This window comes from Notechis scutatus, chromosome 2, assembly GCF_049901735.1.
Source record: "Notechis scutatus isolate UNSWTSFEM ecotype Mainland chromosome 2, rNotScu1.2, whole genome shotgun sequence".
Taxonomy (NCBI): Eukaryota; Metazoa; Chordata; class Lepidosauria; order Squamata; family Elapidae; genus Notechis; species Notechis scutatus.
Window position 1 is genome coordinate 249,406,423 of NC_142010.1, and position 15,123 is coordinate 249,421,545.

At 43.6% G+C, this 15,123-nt stretch overlaps 1 long non-coding RNA gene across 1 annotated transcript; it reads left to right on the plus strand.

The window, feature by feature from the left end:
* The first annotated feature begins 86 nt into the window (after window positions 1–86).
* LOC148132594 (uncharacterized) lies at window positions 87–14,144 on the plus strand. Its single transcript, XR_015748262.1, has 3 exons — window positions 87–272; window positions 12,741–12,852; window positions 13,846–14,144. It is a non-coding gene; the product is annotated as an uncharacterized LOC148132594 (long non-coding RNA).
* Window positions 14,145–15,123: the final 979 nt, after the last annotated feature.

The following is a 15,123-nucleotide window of genomic DNA, read 5'->3' on the forward strand; positions in this document are numbered from 1 at the left end:
CCTCCAGATAGGTAGGAAGGAGTGGCGTTCCCAGGATCCGCCAGCGCCCAGGCAGCGCTTTTTTGGGGTTGCGCTTCTCGCTGTTCGGGCGGGCGCCGGGGTTTGAGGCTTGTCCGTGCTGAAGGTTGAGAAACAGCCAACATGCCGATTGCAGATTGGGAAAAATGCCATTTCGACGGCAGAAGGAGGAGGTGGGAGCACAGGAAGGTGATCCTCCACTTACGACCACAACTGAGCCCAAAGTTTCTGTGGCTAAATGAGACATTTGTGAAGTGAGTTTTGCCCCTCTTTACGACTTTTCTCGTCACCTTTGTGAAGTGAATCACTGCGTTGTTTACTTAATAACCCAGTTAAGTGAATCCGGCTTCCCCATTGACTTTGCTTGTCAAAAGGCCCCGGGACACTGCCAACCGTCATAAATGTGAGTCAGTTGTCAAGCATCTGTTGGAGGAAATATCCATCTGGTTCAGTCCCAGGCGGGGGAGAAAGACACTGGAAACACGGAGGCTGTTTGGAAAGATGGCTTATTGATGGACATGGGTTTGAGGTCCTCAGCAGTTGACCTTATGGAGTAGACAGTTAGGGTTATTTCTACCTCTCTTGGGCCTTGCCCTTGAGCTTCCTGTTCCTATGCAGGAATATGTATTCTATTGGCTGTAGTCAGACTCCCATGGGGCCATGTGGAGTCAGTTCGGCTGAGATAAGTTTGGTTGAAGCCTGGAGGGTGATGCAGTGTCCCAGGTGATTTCACAATGCAGTGAGCTCTGCTTCTAGATAATCCTATTATGTCCTAGAACAGGGGTCTCCAACCTTGGCAACTTTAAGACTTGTGGACTTCAACTCCCAGAATTCCACAGCCAGCAAAGCTATTTCATTTTGTATTTTCTATTTCACAAGAAGAGTTCTCCACTCCTCGTTGCAGAATACCTTATGCCACCAGACTTGAAATTCTAGACCTAGACAACCTAGAACTACGATGCCTTAGGTCTGATCTAAGTATAGTACATAAAATTATATATTGCAATGTCCTACCTGTCAATGAATACTTCAGCTTCATCCATAACAATACAAGAGCACACAATGGATACAAACTCAAGGTTAAATCGCACCAAACTTGATTGCAGGAAATACGACTTCAGCAGCAGAGTGATCAACGTCTGGAATACTCTACCAGAGTCTACCTGACTCTGTGGTTTCTTACCCGAACCCCAAAAACTTTAACCTTAGACTGTCTACTATTGACCTCACCCCTTTCCTAAGAGGTCTGTAGGGGGCGTGCATAAGCACGGTAGGTCCCTGTCCTATTTCTTTTTTTTTACTTATTCATATCCATTTCATGTATTCATAATTATGTTTATACTTATACCTGTTATCTTATAATCGCTTGACAAAATAAAATAAATAAAGTCTCCTAGAGCAGGGGTCCCCGTGGAGCACTCTGTACCGGGCCGCAAATAAAATAAAATAAAAATGGCGGCTTTCTTCGCCTTCGGTGAATGCTGCTGGGATCAGGGATCAAGGACACAAATGAAAGAAGGGGAGGGAGGAAGCAACCAAAGCCTGTCCTGCTCTCCGGCTCAGCGGCTTTGGTTTCCTCCCGCCTCGTTCCTCTCTCAGTCGCTCTCTCGCTCCTCCACCAGCCCAGGAAGAAACTGCTTCAAAGAAGCCGGGGGGGGGTGGCTTTTCCTGTCGCCGCAGCTCCTCCGAAGTGCCCGTTCACCCCCACCCCGCCCGCCCGCCCGCGGTTCAATCCAGTGCTCCGTTCTGCCTGCCTGCCTGCCTTCGTTTCTGGTTGATTCGGAGAAGCTTGGCTGATAAAAAGAGGCGAATAGTTATTATTCTCAGCCGAAGCTGCTCCCAAACAACCAGAAACCAAGGCAGGCAGGCAGGCAGGCAGAACGGAGCACTGGATTGAACCGCGGGCGGGCGGGCAGGGTGGGGGTGAATGGGCGCTTCGGAGGAGGTGCGGCGACAGGAAAAGCCACACACACACACCCCCGGCTTCTTTGAAGCAGTTTCTTCCTGGGCTGGATGTTAGAGGTCCATCGTAGCTCTGAATGATCCCTGAACAAGGACTACAGGAGCTTCCTAGGGAAAACACACTGACTAAATGCTCCTCATTCAATTCCTGTTTTCACCAAACAGAGATAAGAGAAACATCTGCATGAAATTTTGTAGCTACACAGCTGGGCAAGACCTAGAACTAGAGAGACTGCAGTCAGGTGTCTTTAATGCTAGTTGTAGGGTAAACATAAAGTTTTGGGAATGGAAAATAGAATCTCCCCCGCCGGTCCTTGAAAAAGTGTTTCTGCTTGAAACTGGTCCCTGGTACAAAAAAGGTTGGGGACCACTGTCCTAGAGGGTCATGTCGTAATCCCATCACCCTGGAGCTGAAGGTCTTTTGTCTTGTAGATAGGCTGGCTCAGTCCTTCTCAATGGGCACCAAATATCTGCTGAAGCTTTCTGTCTCCCTTAAGATTTTTATTTTTCCTTTAGGGGAAATATAATATTGTGCCCTTTTAAATATTTCTTTCATTCTTCTAGGAGGGGTGACTTCCCTCACATCCAAATGTAAATCATGTGACCATGGGGAATTCTACAATGGTCATAAGTGTGAAAAATGGTCATAAGTCACTTTTTTCAGTGCCGTTATGAACAGTCACTAAGCACATTGTTATAAGTCAAGGACTACCTGTATTGACTTGTGTGTCCTAATAAATCTCTGCCAAAGCAAATCAGCTTTACAGTACCAGGAAGTAAGCCATTCTAAATTAAGTGAGAGGCTTAGGCAGGGATTCCCCCATTAATGTTTAACACAACTCTGATTTCTTCTGGTTATTTTTTTAACCGCTGCACTGATTTCTAAACAGATGAGTACTGGTATTCCCCGACTTACGACCACAATAAAGCCCACATTTTTTCTTGCTAAGCTATGCATTTGTAAAGCGAACTTTGTCCCATTTTATGACCTTTCCTGCTACAGTTGTTAAATGAATCAGTACAGCTATTAAATTAATGACCTGGTTGTTAAGTAAATCTGGCTTCTCCATTGACTTGGTTGTCATAAAAAGTGATCACAGGACCCCAGAACGCTGCAACCGTCATAAATATGAATCAGTTGCCAAGTAGCTGAATTTTGATCACGGCAACAATCGTAAGTGTGAAAAACAGTCATAGTTCACTTTTTTCAGTGCTTTTGTAGCTTTGAACAGTCATTAAACGAACTGTTGTAAGTTGAGGACTACCTGTAACGTTTTCCATAAAAGTTTGGGTAGATTGAACACAGCTGTTCAAACTTGCCCCACAGTATACAGTAGAGCAGGGGTCCTCAACCACCGGGCCGCGGACCGGTACCGGTCCGTGGAGCACTCTGTACCGGGCCGCAAAGAAAAAAAAATTTAAAAAAATGGCGGCTTTCTTCGCCTTCGGTGAATGCTGCTGGGATCGGGGATCAAGGACACAAATGAAAGAAGGGGAGGGAGGAAGCAACCGAAGCCTGTCCTGCTCTCTGGCTCAGCGGCTTCGGTTTCCTCCCGCCTCATTCCTCTCTCAGTCGCTCTCTCGCTGCTCCACCAGCCCAGGAAGAAACTGCTTCAAAGAAGCCGGGGTGGCTTTTCCTGTCGCCGCAGCTCCTCCGAAGTGCCCGTTACCCCACCCCGCCCGCCCGCGCCGCTCAATTCAGTGCTCCGTTCTGCCTGTCTGGTTGTTTGGGAGCAGCTTCGGCTGAGAATAATAACTATTCGCCTCTTTTTATCAGCCGAAGCTGCTCCAAACGAAGGCAGGCAGGCAGGCAGGCAGGCAGAATGGAGCACTGGGTTGAACCGTGCGCGGGCGGGTGGGGTGGGAGTAAACGGGCGCTTCGGCTTCTTTGAAGCAGTTTCTTCCTGGGCTGGTGGAGCAGCAGCGAGAGAGCGACTGAGAGAGGAACGAGGCAGACACCTGAGGGAGGGAGGGAGACACCTGAGGGATGGGGCTGAGGGAGGCAGGGCCGAGGCGCCCTGAACTTGGTGGTTTGCTGGCAGATGTTTTATTACCCGACTAGGTAACAACATCAGATGTTACCTAGTCAGGTAATGAAACGTCTGCAAGCAAACCACCAAACTCGATTCCCCCAGTCCTTGAAAAAGTGTTTGTGCTTGAAACTGGTCCCTGGTACAAAAAAGGTTGGGGACCACTGCAGTAGAGAATTTTTTTTTCCTATATATCTTTGCCTCTAGTGGCTGCTGGGATTTTTGCAATCAGGATTCCATAGATCTGTATATTTTATCCTTTGCAATTTTAAGATTTGTTCATTTCAATTTCTAGAATTTCCCATCCAGGCAGGCAAATAAGTTATAAATGTCCAATTTGTTATCCTCATTATTTTCTGGACCACAAAGAGTTGGCCTGCTACATCGGAAAGTAAAGATTCCCAGTGTTACCATTTAAAGCAGACTAGTGGTTTTCGAGAGCCGATTTGGTGCAGTGGCTAAAGCACCATGCTAGAAACAGGGAGACTCAGAGTTCTAGTCCTGCCTTGGGCACTAAACCAGATGGGTGACATTGGACCAATCACTTTCTCTCATTTCTAGGAAGGAGGAAATGGCAAACCACTTCTGAGAAAGATTGGTCACGATTGGTTCATGATTCAACCTTTTGATACCTTTGGCCTGGATGATTTGAGTCTTCATCAGCACGCTTTTGAGAAACCTTGCCAAGGAAACTTGGCAAGTCCAGGCAGAAAATTGGACAAGCAGGGACTTGTCTAGGCAGCCTCCAAGAATTGGCCCCGATTGAATGGAAGAAAAAGAAAGTGGTGTTCAGTTAGTATAGGTATCACGTTTCCCTGAAAATACAACCTACCCTGAAAACAAGCCTTAGCCAGATTTTCACTCCTGTGCCTAAAATAAGCCGCACCCCCCCCAAAATAAGCCCTAATTAAACCCTGCCCACCATCTGGTTGTATGAGGTGGGGCAAGGCGCATGCGTAAAAATCAAGGTTGGAGCTGTCCCACACGCTCTGCACACACTTACCTTAGGATTACCACAGCCAGGCCTCCCGACACCTGCTCCCCAACTTCTTCTGTGACTGCTTGCAGCCAGATGCCACGTGGTGCACCCCACTGGTGTTGCCGCTCACGGCAGGGCGCCCCATAGCTCATCACGCCCGTGCCACTGCTCACAGCAGGATGCCATGAGGCTTACGCCAATGCCGCCATTTGCAACGGAGCTGCTGCTTGCATGCGCAATGGCACAATGTGCCATGGCAGCCTCCTGCCACGAGCGGTGATACCGCTGCAATCAGCCATGTGGCGTCTGGCCACGAGTGCCCGCAGAAGAAGTCAGGCAGCAGCGCGACAGGTGTCGGAGCGTGGGAGGCCTAGCTGCGGTGATCCTAAAGTAAGCAGGTAAGACATTCCCTGAAAATAAGACATGGTGCTTATTTTGGGGCCTAAAAGAAAATAAGATTGGGTGTTATTTTCAGGGAAACACAGGTAGTCCATGGCTTATGACCATAATTGAGCCGAGGTAGGTCACAGTGTGATTTTTACAACCTTTTTTTGCAACAATTGTTAAGCAAACAGGCAATTGTTAAGAGAATCCATTTTCTAGAGTGGGCATTTTTTGCCAGAAACCAGAAATAAATGTCGGTTTCTGGCAAAAAAAAAAAAAAAAGTCATAAATCACAGTCACATGACTGCGGAATGCTGCAAAATGCCATAAAGATGTGGCAACTGCTGAGCACCCAAAATGTGATCACGTGACTGCAGGATTATGTGGCTGGACTGTTGGAACTTTAAATTTGGGGTCAATCTGCTGGGATCCATCATAACTTTGAATGGTCGCTAAGCAACCAATCCTAAATCGAGGACTACCATTATTCTAAATAACCAGCCACCTGTTTCAAAATCTGAAAGATGCTGCATGCCTGTCACAATACTATTTTTTTTACAAAGAAGGCGGAGCTTGGATGACAATGCCACACCCTCCTCCTTGCAGATTACTCATCCCTGGATGCTCTCAATGGCGCCTTTTTTGTCTTTCCCAGCTGAACTGTGGGATTCTGCCCTTTTTCCTTCTACCTTGTGAAGAAAAGAGATTGCTTTCAAAATATGGGCAGGGAGAGGGAGAAGAATTCATAACGCTAATGTATTAGCGAGAGAGAAGGAAAAGTAAGCTGTGATGGAATAATGGCAGTTTTAAGAGAGATGTGCTACTTCTATCCGGGTATCAGAATAACAGTTGGAAGGGGCCTTGGAGGTCTTCTAGTCCAACCCCCTACTGAGGCAGGAAACCCTACACCGTTTCAGACAATGTGTTGTCCAATCTCTTCCTCACAACTTCCAGTGTTGGAGCTTCTACAACTTCTGGAGGCAAGTTGTTCCACTAGTTTATTGTTCTCACTCCTAAGAAATTTTTTAGTTCTAGATTAGTTCTCTCTATCTCACCCTGTACACACAGAGTGACAACTTCAGGTTGTTTCACCTATGAAACAGGGGCCGCCTGTTAGCTGTGCTGGGCACCCCAGGCGAAGCTCTTCGCGCTCTGCCCAGCGCCAGACAGGGATGGCAGCTGGGCGCTTCTCCCGGGGTGGGCCGATCCTGCACTGCAGCCCCGGGAGATTCACCTCCCCACGTGGGGATGGACTGCCCTCTCGGGCAGGGGAGTCTTTGTCGTACTGGTCATAGGGCGTCGTTTTTAAAAGAATTGGCTTTGCCTTCGAAGGCGAAGGGAAGGCGGCGACAGGAGTGCTTGAAGCCGAGTGTCTTCGCTGGGCTCCAGTTGCAGGGAGGAGCCCTGGCTGGCCGCGCAGGGCTGCGCCAAACGCCGTGGTGTTGCTCTAAATGCCGCGGCAGCATGGGGAGAAGGGAAAGCAATGGTGGCGGAAGGTTTCCCGATACGAAGTGCCCTACTAACGCCGAGGTCAACATCCAAGCCGTCGCCGCCCGCCCGCCCGAGGATGCAAGGGGGGGGGGGAATTAAGTCACCCCTGTGAAAAGACGGCCTAGCCATTTTTGGAGGGGGTCAAAAAAAAAAAAAAAGGCCCGGCCTTATTTTGTGAGAAACACGGTAGTACTCTCACTTTCAATGAACATCTTCATAATTATTTTCTTTTTTCTGAAATTATCTCTGTTCTGATTATATTTACCGTATATGCCGGCGTATAAGACGACCCGGCGTATAAGACGACCCCACAACATTTCCACTCAAAATATAGTTTGTTATATACTCGCCCCTCTTCCGCACGCCTTCCACTTTTGCACTTTTTTTTTTTTTTGAGGCACTTTTGTCTACCGTGGAAACAATCCCGTGAAGCCGAAAGGAGCAGCCAGCCTTCTCCCAGCTCCCAAGGAAACGAGGCTCGCACCGCCGGGCTCCGCTGAGGTATCCGGCTGGGGCTGTCAGGAGTTGTTACCGCTGGCGCGGCTCCGCGCGACTCCAGTCCGCGTTGCCTCGGGAAGGGAAAGGCAAAAAGGAAGAGCGCGGCGGCGCTTTGCAATGGCAGCAGCGGCTCCTGGTTTTGCCTTTCCCTTCCCGAGGCAACGCGGGACTGGAGCCGCGCCAGCGGTAACAACTCCTGACAGCCCCAGCCGGATACCTCAGCGGAGCTCGGGCGGTGCGAGCCTCGTTTCCTTGGGAGCTGGGAGAAGGCTGGCTGCTCCTTTCGGCTTCACGGGATTCGCTTCCACGGTGCGCAAAAGTGCCTCAGCCGCTGGCAGCCGCAGTGCTTCCCAATTACTATTTGCCGGCGTATAAGACGACCCGGCATATAAGACGACCCCCCCAATTGGAGGCATCTTTTTCAGGGCAAAAAAGTCATCTTATACGCCGGCAAATACGGTATGGAAATGATATTTATGGAAGTGATTTTATGTTTGTTGGATCTAATGATAAAAAAATCGAGTTTGTATTTTCTGTTTTTGAGTTTGTTTTTAACTTTTTCTTTTCTAATAATTCATTTTTATTGTATTTTGCAAAAGTATTTGTCTATGACAGATTAGAAATTAAGCAAAAAAAAACCTGGTCTTTATATAGTTTCAGAAGTGCTACTCTAGCACATTGTTGCTGAATATATTAATGAGCAACTGTAGAACATAGCACAACAGTTTTTCAGTAATTTTCTTTTTTTGAGAAAGCAACTCCCGTATAATAAAAGAAACACAAGGATCAATTAATTAAATCCTCTCTTAAATTAAATTATCTCTTTTCCATCCAGACATGACTTCTCACATTCATAGCCAAAAATCTTTTTTTTTTCTTCCGGCATCTATATAGGCAATAATATCTTTGTGTTACAAGAAAAAATGTTTTTTACTCAAACTCATTAATTCATATTTAATTAATTCATATTTGGACTGAAAAAGGACTCCTTCCTTCCTTCCTTCCTTCCTTCCTTCCTTCCTTCCTTCCTTCCTTCCTGATTTTAAAGAAACATTAAATGAATTAAGTGGATTTTGGAATTGAGCATATTGTAAACAAATCTGACAGAGTCAAAATAGTATTTAACCAGGAGATGGCAGCAAACTCACACGTTTCAGAAATAATCGTTTTGTTTTTTTTAAATGACCATGGTTATAACTGAGACATTTTCTTTTTCCATTCACAATATATCTAAAAAATAGTGACCAGATTTGAATAAATGTATCCTTCGTTGGTAGTTTTTCAATGCTTTTTGTGGAAAGATTTGTTTTTTTTTATTCAGAACATATTTATCCACATATTTAAATACCAATGATTCAATAAAAATGTATTTGAATTTCCCAGAGTCCTTGCGATAAAACAAACCTGATAAAGTAACATCAGGAGGTTACTCACTTTCTTATTTAGTTTATTTAGTTTATTTATATATCAAATTTGGAGACCATTCATCCCCCTCGCACACACAGTGACTCTGTGGGGTGTACAATTAAAATGTAAAAACCAAATGAATAATTATATTGCAGTAGGGCTTTCAAAGCGCTAATCAGTCCCAAGGTTGCATACTCCTCTGCAAATAACAGAATAGGAAGGGACTTTGGAGGCTTTCTAATCCAACCCACTGCTCGAACAGGAAACGCTACCATTTTAGACAAATGGTTGTCCAACCTCTTCTTAAAACTTCCAGTATTGGAGCACCTACAACTTCTGAAGGCAAGTCAGTGATTAGTTAAACTACTGATTAATTCTTCTAACTGTCAGAAAAGTTCTCCTTAGTTCTAGCTTGGATCTGTCCTTGATTGGTTTCCACCCCTTGCTTCCTGCCCTGCCTTCAAGTGCTTTGGAGAATGGGTTGGTCTCTTCTTTGTGGCAGTCCCTTAAATATTGGGACGCTGCTATCATGTCATTCCCTAGCCCTTCTTTTCGTTAAACTAGACAATTCCTGCAACTGTTCTTCGTATGTTTTAGCCTCCAGTCCCATAATCATCTATGTTGCTCTTCTCTGTACTCTTTACATCTTTTTTTATATTGTGGCGACCAAAATTGGATGCAATATTCCAAGCTGCCCAACAAGTCAGTAGAGCCAGGACTTCAGACATTTCCAGGAGTCCAGGAGAGTAAGAAGGGTTCTGTTCCTGGACCTTACCAGTCAATATTCTTTAACTGATGGAGTCCGTAAGAAACCCTCCCTGTCTGACTGGGTGGGACAGGCCAATGTACTGAGAAAAAGGTTCCATGCCATGTAGGGTTTTAAAGGTCATAACCAGAGGTGGTATTCAGCAGGTTCTGACCAGTTCTAGAGAACCGGTAGCGGAAATTTTGAGTAGTTCGGAGAACCGCAAATACCACCTCTGACTGGCCCCGCCCCCATCTATTCTCTGCCTCCCGAGTCCCAGTTGATTGGGTCTTCTTTTGTTGCCCTGCCCAGGAGAACAGAGCTGGAAAGCAGGTTAGTGGGGTGCGGAAAGAATGGGATTTTGCAGTATCCTTCCCCTGCCACGCCCACCGAGCCACGCCTACAGAACCAGTAGTAAAAAAAATTTAATCTCATCACTGATCATAACCAACACCTTGAAGTCAACCCAGAAGCAAACTGGCACCCAATGCAGCTCATACAGCAAAGGTGCTACATGCGCCAACCTTAGGGCACTCAAGATTGCTTAGTTTTTGATACCAGCTGAAGCTTCCAGATACTTTTAAAGGATAGCCCAATGTAGAGTGGTTTGCAACTGATACCATTATTCTGTACCTATGTGTGTGCCTTAGAAATTATGGACTTTAGACGGTTATATTTTGACTATAAAAGATCACCTCAATGAGCAAAAAGTGATTGTGTTGAGTGCATGGATGCTATTTATTTGACAAAAATGATTTCTGTTTATTAATTTCTGAGACACACACAAGTATGCATTTGTGCCAGTTTCTAGGCATGGCAGTGATATTTACACAATCCACCCAGTGTGTGGCACCAGGGGAATAAAAAAATAGCCCAGTTTATCCAGGAGAAACCACAACTCGCAAGCACAGAAGGGGCAGCGTTTTGTATAGGTGAAATGTCCTGGGTCAAATCCTTGGGTACAGGCTGGCACAAGTATGAGACTGTATCTGTTTCTCCTACTTGGGGATCTGGTTTGTTTGGTCTCTCGTTAAATTTACTTTAAAATTGTGGTTGGAAAAATCGACTGGAATTAGAATGTTATGGAGTTCAGATTCTTCTTAAAACCAGCTGAAAAGAAGCCAGCCATGAAAATACAATCCAAAGTAATTATGGTGTGAAAAGTAGAATTTACTGTGCCAGAAAAAGGCCAAGAACTTGAAATGAGAGTAATGAAATGTGGAAAATGGAATAAAAGATCACAAAATCAGTATGGCCTATACAGTTTTGAAGAACTCCATCCCCCAAGGAATGTCAACTATTTCCATTGTTAAATTCAATTTATACATCCTAGAAAGAAAAAGAAAAAACTCTTCTACCAAGGGAAGACCATTTAAGCACATAAAAGCAAATTAATGTTTCCAATTGGCCTTTCCAGAATGTGGACATCATCAGGAGATCCAGAAATAGGACCTGATGGCAGATGGGCTTTTCAAACGCAACGATTAGTTGACACAATTACAAGATTTTTGGCATAAGGAAATTAGTTACTTCCATATGTATACTATCTCAACAATTTAATCTGAGATATATAAATTCTTGGTTTGGAAAGATTAGAATTAAATTGGGGGGAAGAGAGAGGTTTTAGAAAACCCACAGAGTAGTCTGAAAAATGGAGTGTATGTGTTCTAAAGGATTAGGAATCACTGTAGAAAGTTTGTTCTTAGATTAAGCACAGCTTTCTTAACTGCAGTGAAAAAGAAAAAAAGAGGAATGAAGCTAACAGTCTGGGGTATAATGTGGTATATTGAAACTTAAGAACCATGATGGCGCAGTTAAGAGCCCTAGTGGTACAATGGTCAAAATTCAGTATTGCAGGCTAATTCTGCTGACTGCCAGCTGCTGGCAGTTCGATTCTCACCGGCTCAAGGTTGACTCAGCCTTCCATCCTTCTGAGGTAAAATGAGGACCCAGATTGTTGGGGGCAATATGCTGACTCTCTAAACTGCTTAGAGAGGGCTGAAAAGCACTTGAAGCGGCATATAAGTCAACGTGCTATTGCTATTGCTAGGGTATCTGCCCTGTGGACTTGTGGACTTCAGCTCTCAAAATTCCCCAGCCAGCATGACTTTTCCCTACAAGAGCAACCCCAAAAGACAGAAAAAAAATGACTGATCTAAGGTCAACAGAGATGTTGTCTCCTCTTTTCCCTAATCTTTTGGGAAAGATTGGGAGCGGGATAGCTCACCAATTAAAGATGTTGAGCTTATCAGCTGGAAAGCTGACTGCCTGGGTTCGAGACCTGAGTGCTGCAAGACAGGGTGAACTCCTCTTACTTGCCCCAGCTCTTGCCCACCTAGCAGTTCTAAAACATGGAGATGCAAGTAGATAAATAGGTACCACTTCAATGGGAAGGTAACAGTGTTCTGTACCCCTTTAGCTTTTAGTCATGCTAGCCATATGATCACTGAAGTGTCTTTGGACAATGTTGGCTCCCTTGGCTAAGAAACAAGACAAGTACTACCCCTTAAGAGTCAGACATGATTGTACAGGGGAAACTTTTACCTTTACCTGGGATAAATTAAAATTTCTGCATATGCCATGCCTCATTTCTAGCTTCGAATTCTTTTACCATCCTAGAACATGGCTCAACCAAGATCCCAAACACACAAATTCACAGGCCATGTCATTTTGTTATGACTGTCCTCTACATAAATGCTATTATAGAAAAGAAGAACAACTGGTTGAAGAAAGGAGAAGGAATGCAGTACCCATCTTGGCCTGCTGCATTAGATTAGAGGAGGGGAGGAGAGATGATTAAGACCAAACTATATGTTATACTACACACCAATGTGTGCCATGGATTTATGTTCTAAATGAAAAGCAGCCTTAGAGGAATGCAGTTTTAAGTATATGTGTGTGTTTAGGGACGGATTCAATTCTTTCTCTCACGAACTGTTCTGGGGCTCACAATAGTCTGTGAATTGTTTTCCCTTTTAGAGGATACCAGAAGAGCATTCACAAGCAAGTTTAAGCATCTGGAACCCCCAAAGATAAAAAATAATAGCTGGAAGGAAAAATCACAGTGAAAAAATAGATGCATAAATTCCACAGGCTGCTGACCAGATCTTTGTTTGTTTGTTTTTTGCTTATTTATTTAAATAAAAAAGGCCCACTGAGGCTTCATTGTACACATTTGTGCCACATATAGTTTGACTCCTTCTGTACATCCCTTGTTCTTCTTTAGCTGACCCCATTCCAAGCTTCTAAGAATGGTTGAGGAATTCTGTCTTCTGCGTCCCACACTGATGGCAGTGTGTCTTATCTTCCTTTCCTTTGGCTGAACCAGCTTCTGGCAGGTCAGTTCTCAACATCCTTCCCTCCTCCAAGCGTTTCAGCTCCCATCTTAACCAGGACCAGAGACACTGAACTGCAGTCTCGGATAGGTTGATGAGACCAGGAACTTGATAAGACTTTGTCCTGATACCTGCCTTTGATGGGTTGCCATTTCCTGATTTGTAGGAAGTCTTTAATACAAAACTGTATAGTGGGATTGTGGGAAATGAAATAGCAGGTTTCCAGGGAAGGACTCAATGCTGCCATTTTCATAGGTAAACTAAATAGAAATCTACAAATATGCCAATGGTCACAACAGGCTAATTTTGATGCCCCCCTCAAACCTTGCACAACCCAACACCTCAACTGCCCGCTTTGCAGATTGGAATCCACCTATGAAATCTCCGAGATCCTTCCAAATATATCGTTCACAACTAATGAAAATTTCTGGTGTTCTTGGCTTCCAAAACCTAAATTGGCAATGACAGCCATGCCAGAATACTTTGAATTAATCGTCTGTCATGGTCACCAACTTCACAGGATTATTCTGAAGATCAAAGAGGATAAGATGACCATCTAGCCATTTTAATTACTCTTGAAATAGAACAGAGCAAGAATTCTGTAGATCTAGTTGAGCTTCTGTCAACATGAGTTGTTCCAGTTATAAGTCATAAATTTCCCTACTGCATAAGAACTGCCAAAGTGTTTTTTATCAGATGACTGATCATATATATTATTCTCCTTTATCCCCGTCCATTTTAAAGTAGTGCCTTGTCTGTGCATTTTTGTTGTAATCTATTTTTCTGAATAAAAACTCTTCTCCCCAACCCCACCACTGGAAAAAAAAACTAACAGCATTTTAAATTAACAAAGGAGCAATAAAAATAAAGGGAAGAAAATATTTCTTTATTGGAAAACATCTGTTTGTCTTTAATGTGGTTATAAAAATTTGCAAGGCATCACTAAGCAATGCCTTCTGCATTTACAATTCCACTTTATTTTCCATCCATCTATAGGACTTCGGGAATTCTGCTGCAAATACCACAACTGTGTTTGTAGATGAAGTTTGTTTTCACTCTGACCTAAATTTCAGCAAGAATTAGAAAACCAAATTAAAGAAAAGCATCTACAGAATGGCACATCTGTTGAGGCTGCTTGAGGACATTTGCATGATAAATGTTTACATTTTTGGACATGGGAATTCTGCAGTGAAACTGGATGTCTACCTCTGCGTGCCAGTGCCCAGCATGTTTTCTCAGCTTATGGCTGTTAGATTGTTGTCTTCAAACTCTGAATAAAGCAAAAGTTCAGTCTTGTTTGTTCAAGGGGGCACAGAATGCATGTCAACAGTAGAACCACTTTAAGCATTTCTTATGTGGTCACTCGTACTGAGAAGATTACCAGGAGGCAAACCATACAATTTCAAATTTTGTTTTGCCGGGTTTCACCTAAAATTCACATCATGAGACCTATAAAACAACTAAAAGACAAGGAACAAGCCATCTGTTTACATGTTCCTTCTTGAATCAGCAGCGATTTGATCCACCTTTGTTCCATTCTTATTTTCATTTATGTAAATATTTTTAATATCTTTTTGTATCACAAAGTTAAACATTAAAATACAAACTAACATAAAAGGGAAAAGGAGGAGGAAATAACAAAACAAATTTAAAGGGACCAAAAAAGTAATCAACAAACAAATTTATAACATTATAAAGTTGAGCTCCAACTTTCTTTTGGTCCAGAGATAATGACAATTCAACAACTTCTCTCTAAATTTAAGCAAATAATGCCAATATCTTAAAATCTTAATAATCAACTTTCTAAAATGCCACAATGTCATGGAATCATCAAAGTTGTGCTTCTTAAAATCAATGAAGAAAGATGTCCTAAGTTAGTAAGCCTTCTATTTTTGGTAAGTCTTTACTGCTTACTATGGTATAATGGGAATTGCAGTATCATGACATGCATGATCAAATTCTTATGTTAGATGATAGCAATACATGTTATTCATGTTAGATTGTAGTCACCATATTATACAATGTATAAGAGATGAAATTCTTCAGATTCCAGGTATTGTTTTCTTATACGTTTCTTCTGCTATTCTGATCTTTTAATCTGTCTCAGGCCTAACATTGATTGCCCAACTCATTTAATGGTTGTAACCATTCATTTCATAGCCATTTAAATCCTAAAATCCTCTGGTGCTTAGCCAAACCTCGGCAAGATCTGATCCAGATAAATCCCAGAATTTTCTACAGAGACTAGATGCCTGGGAATTCAATCATTAGATA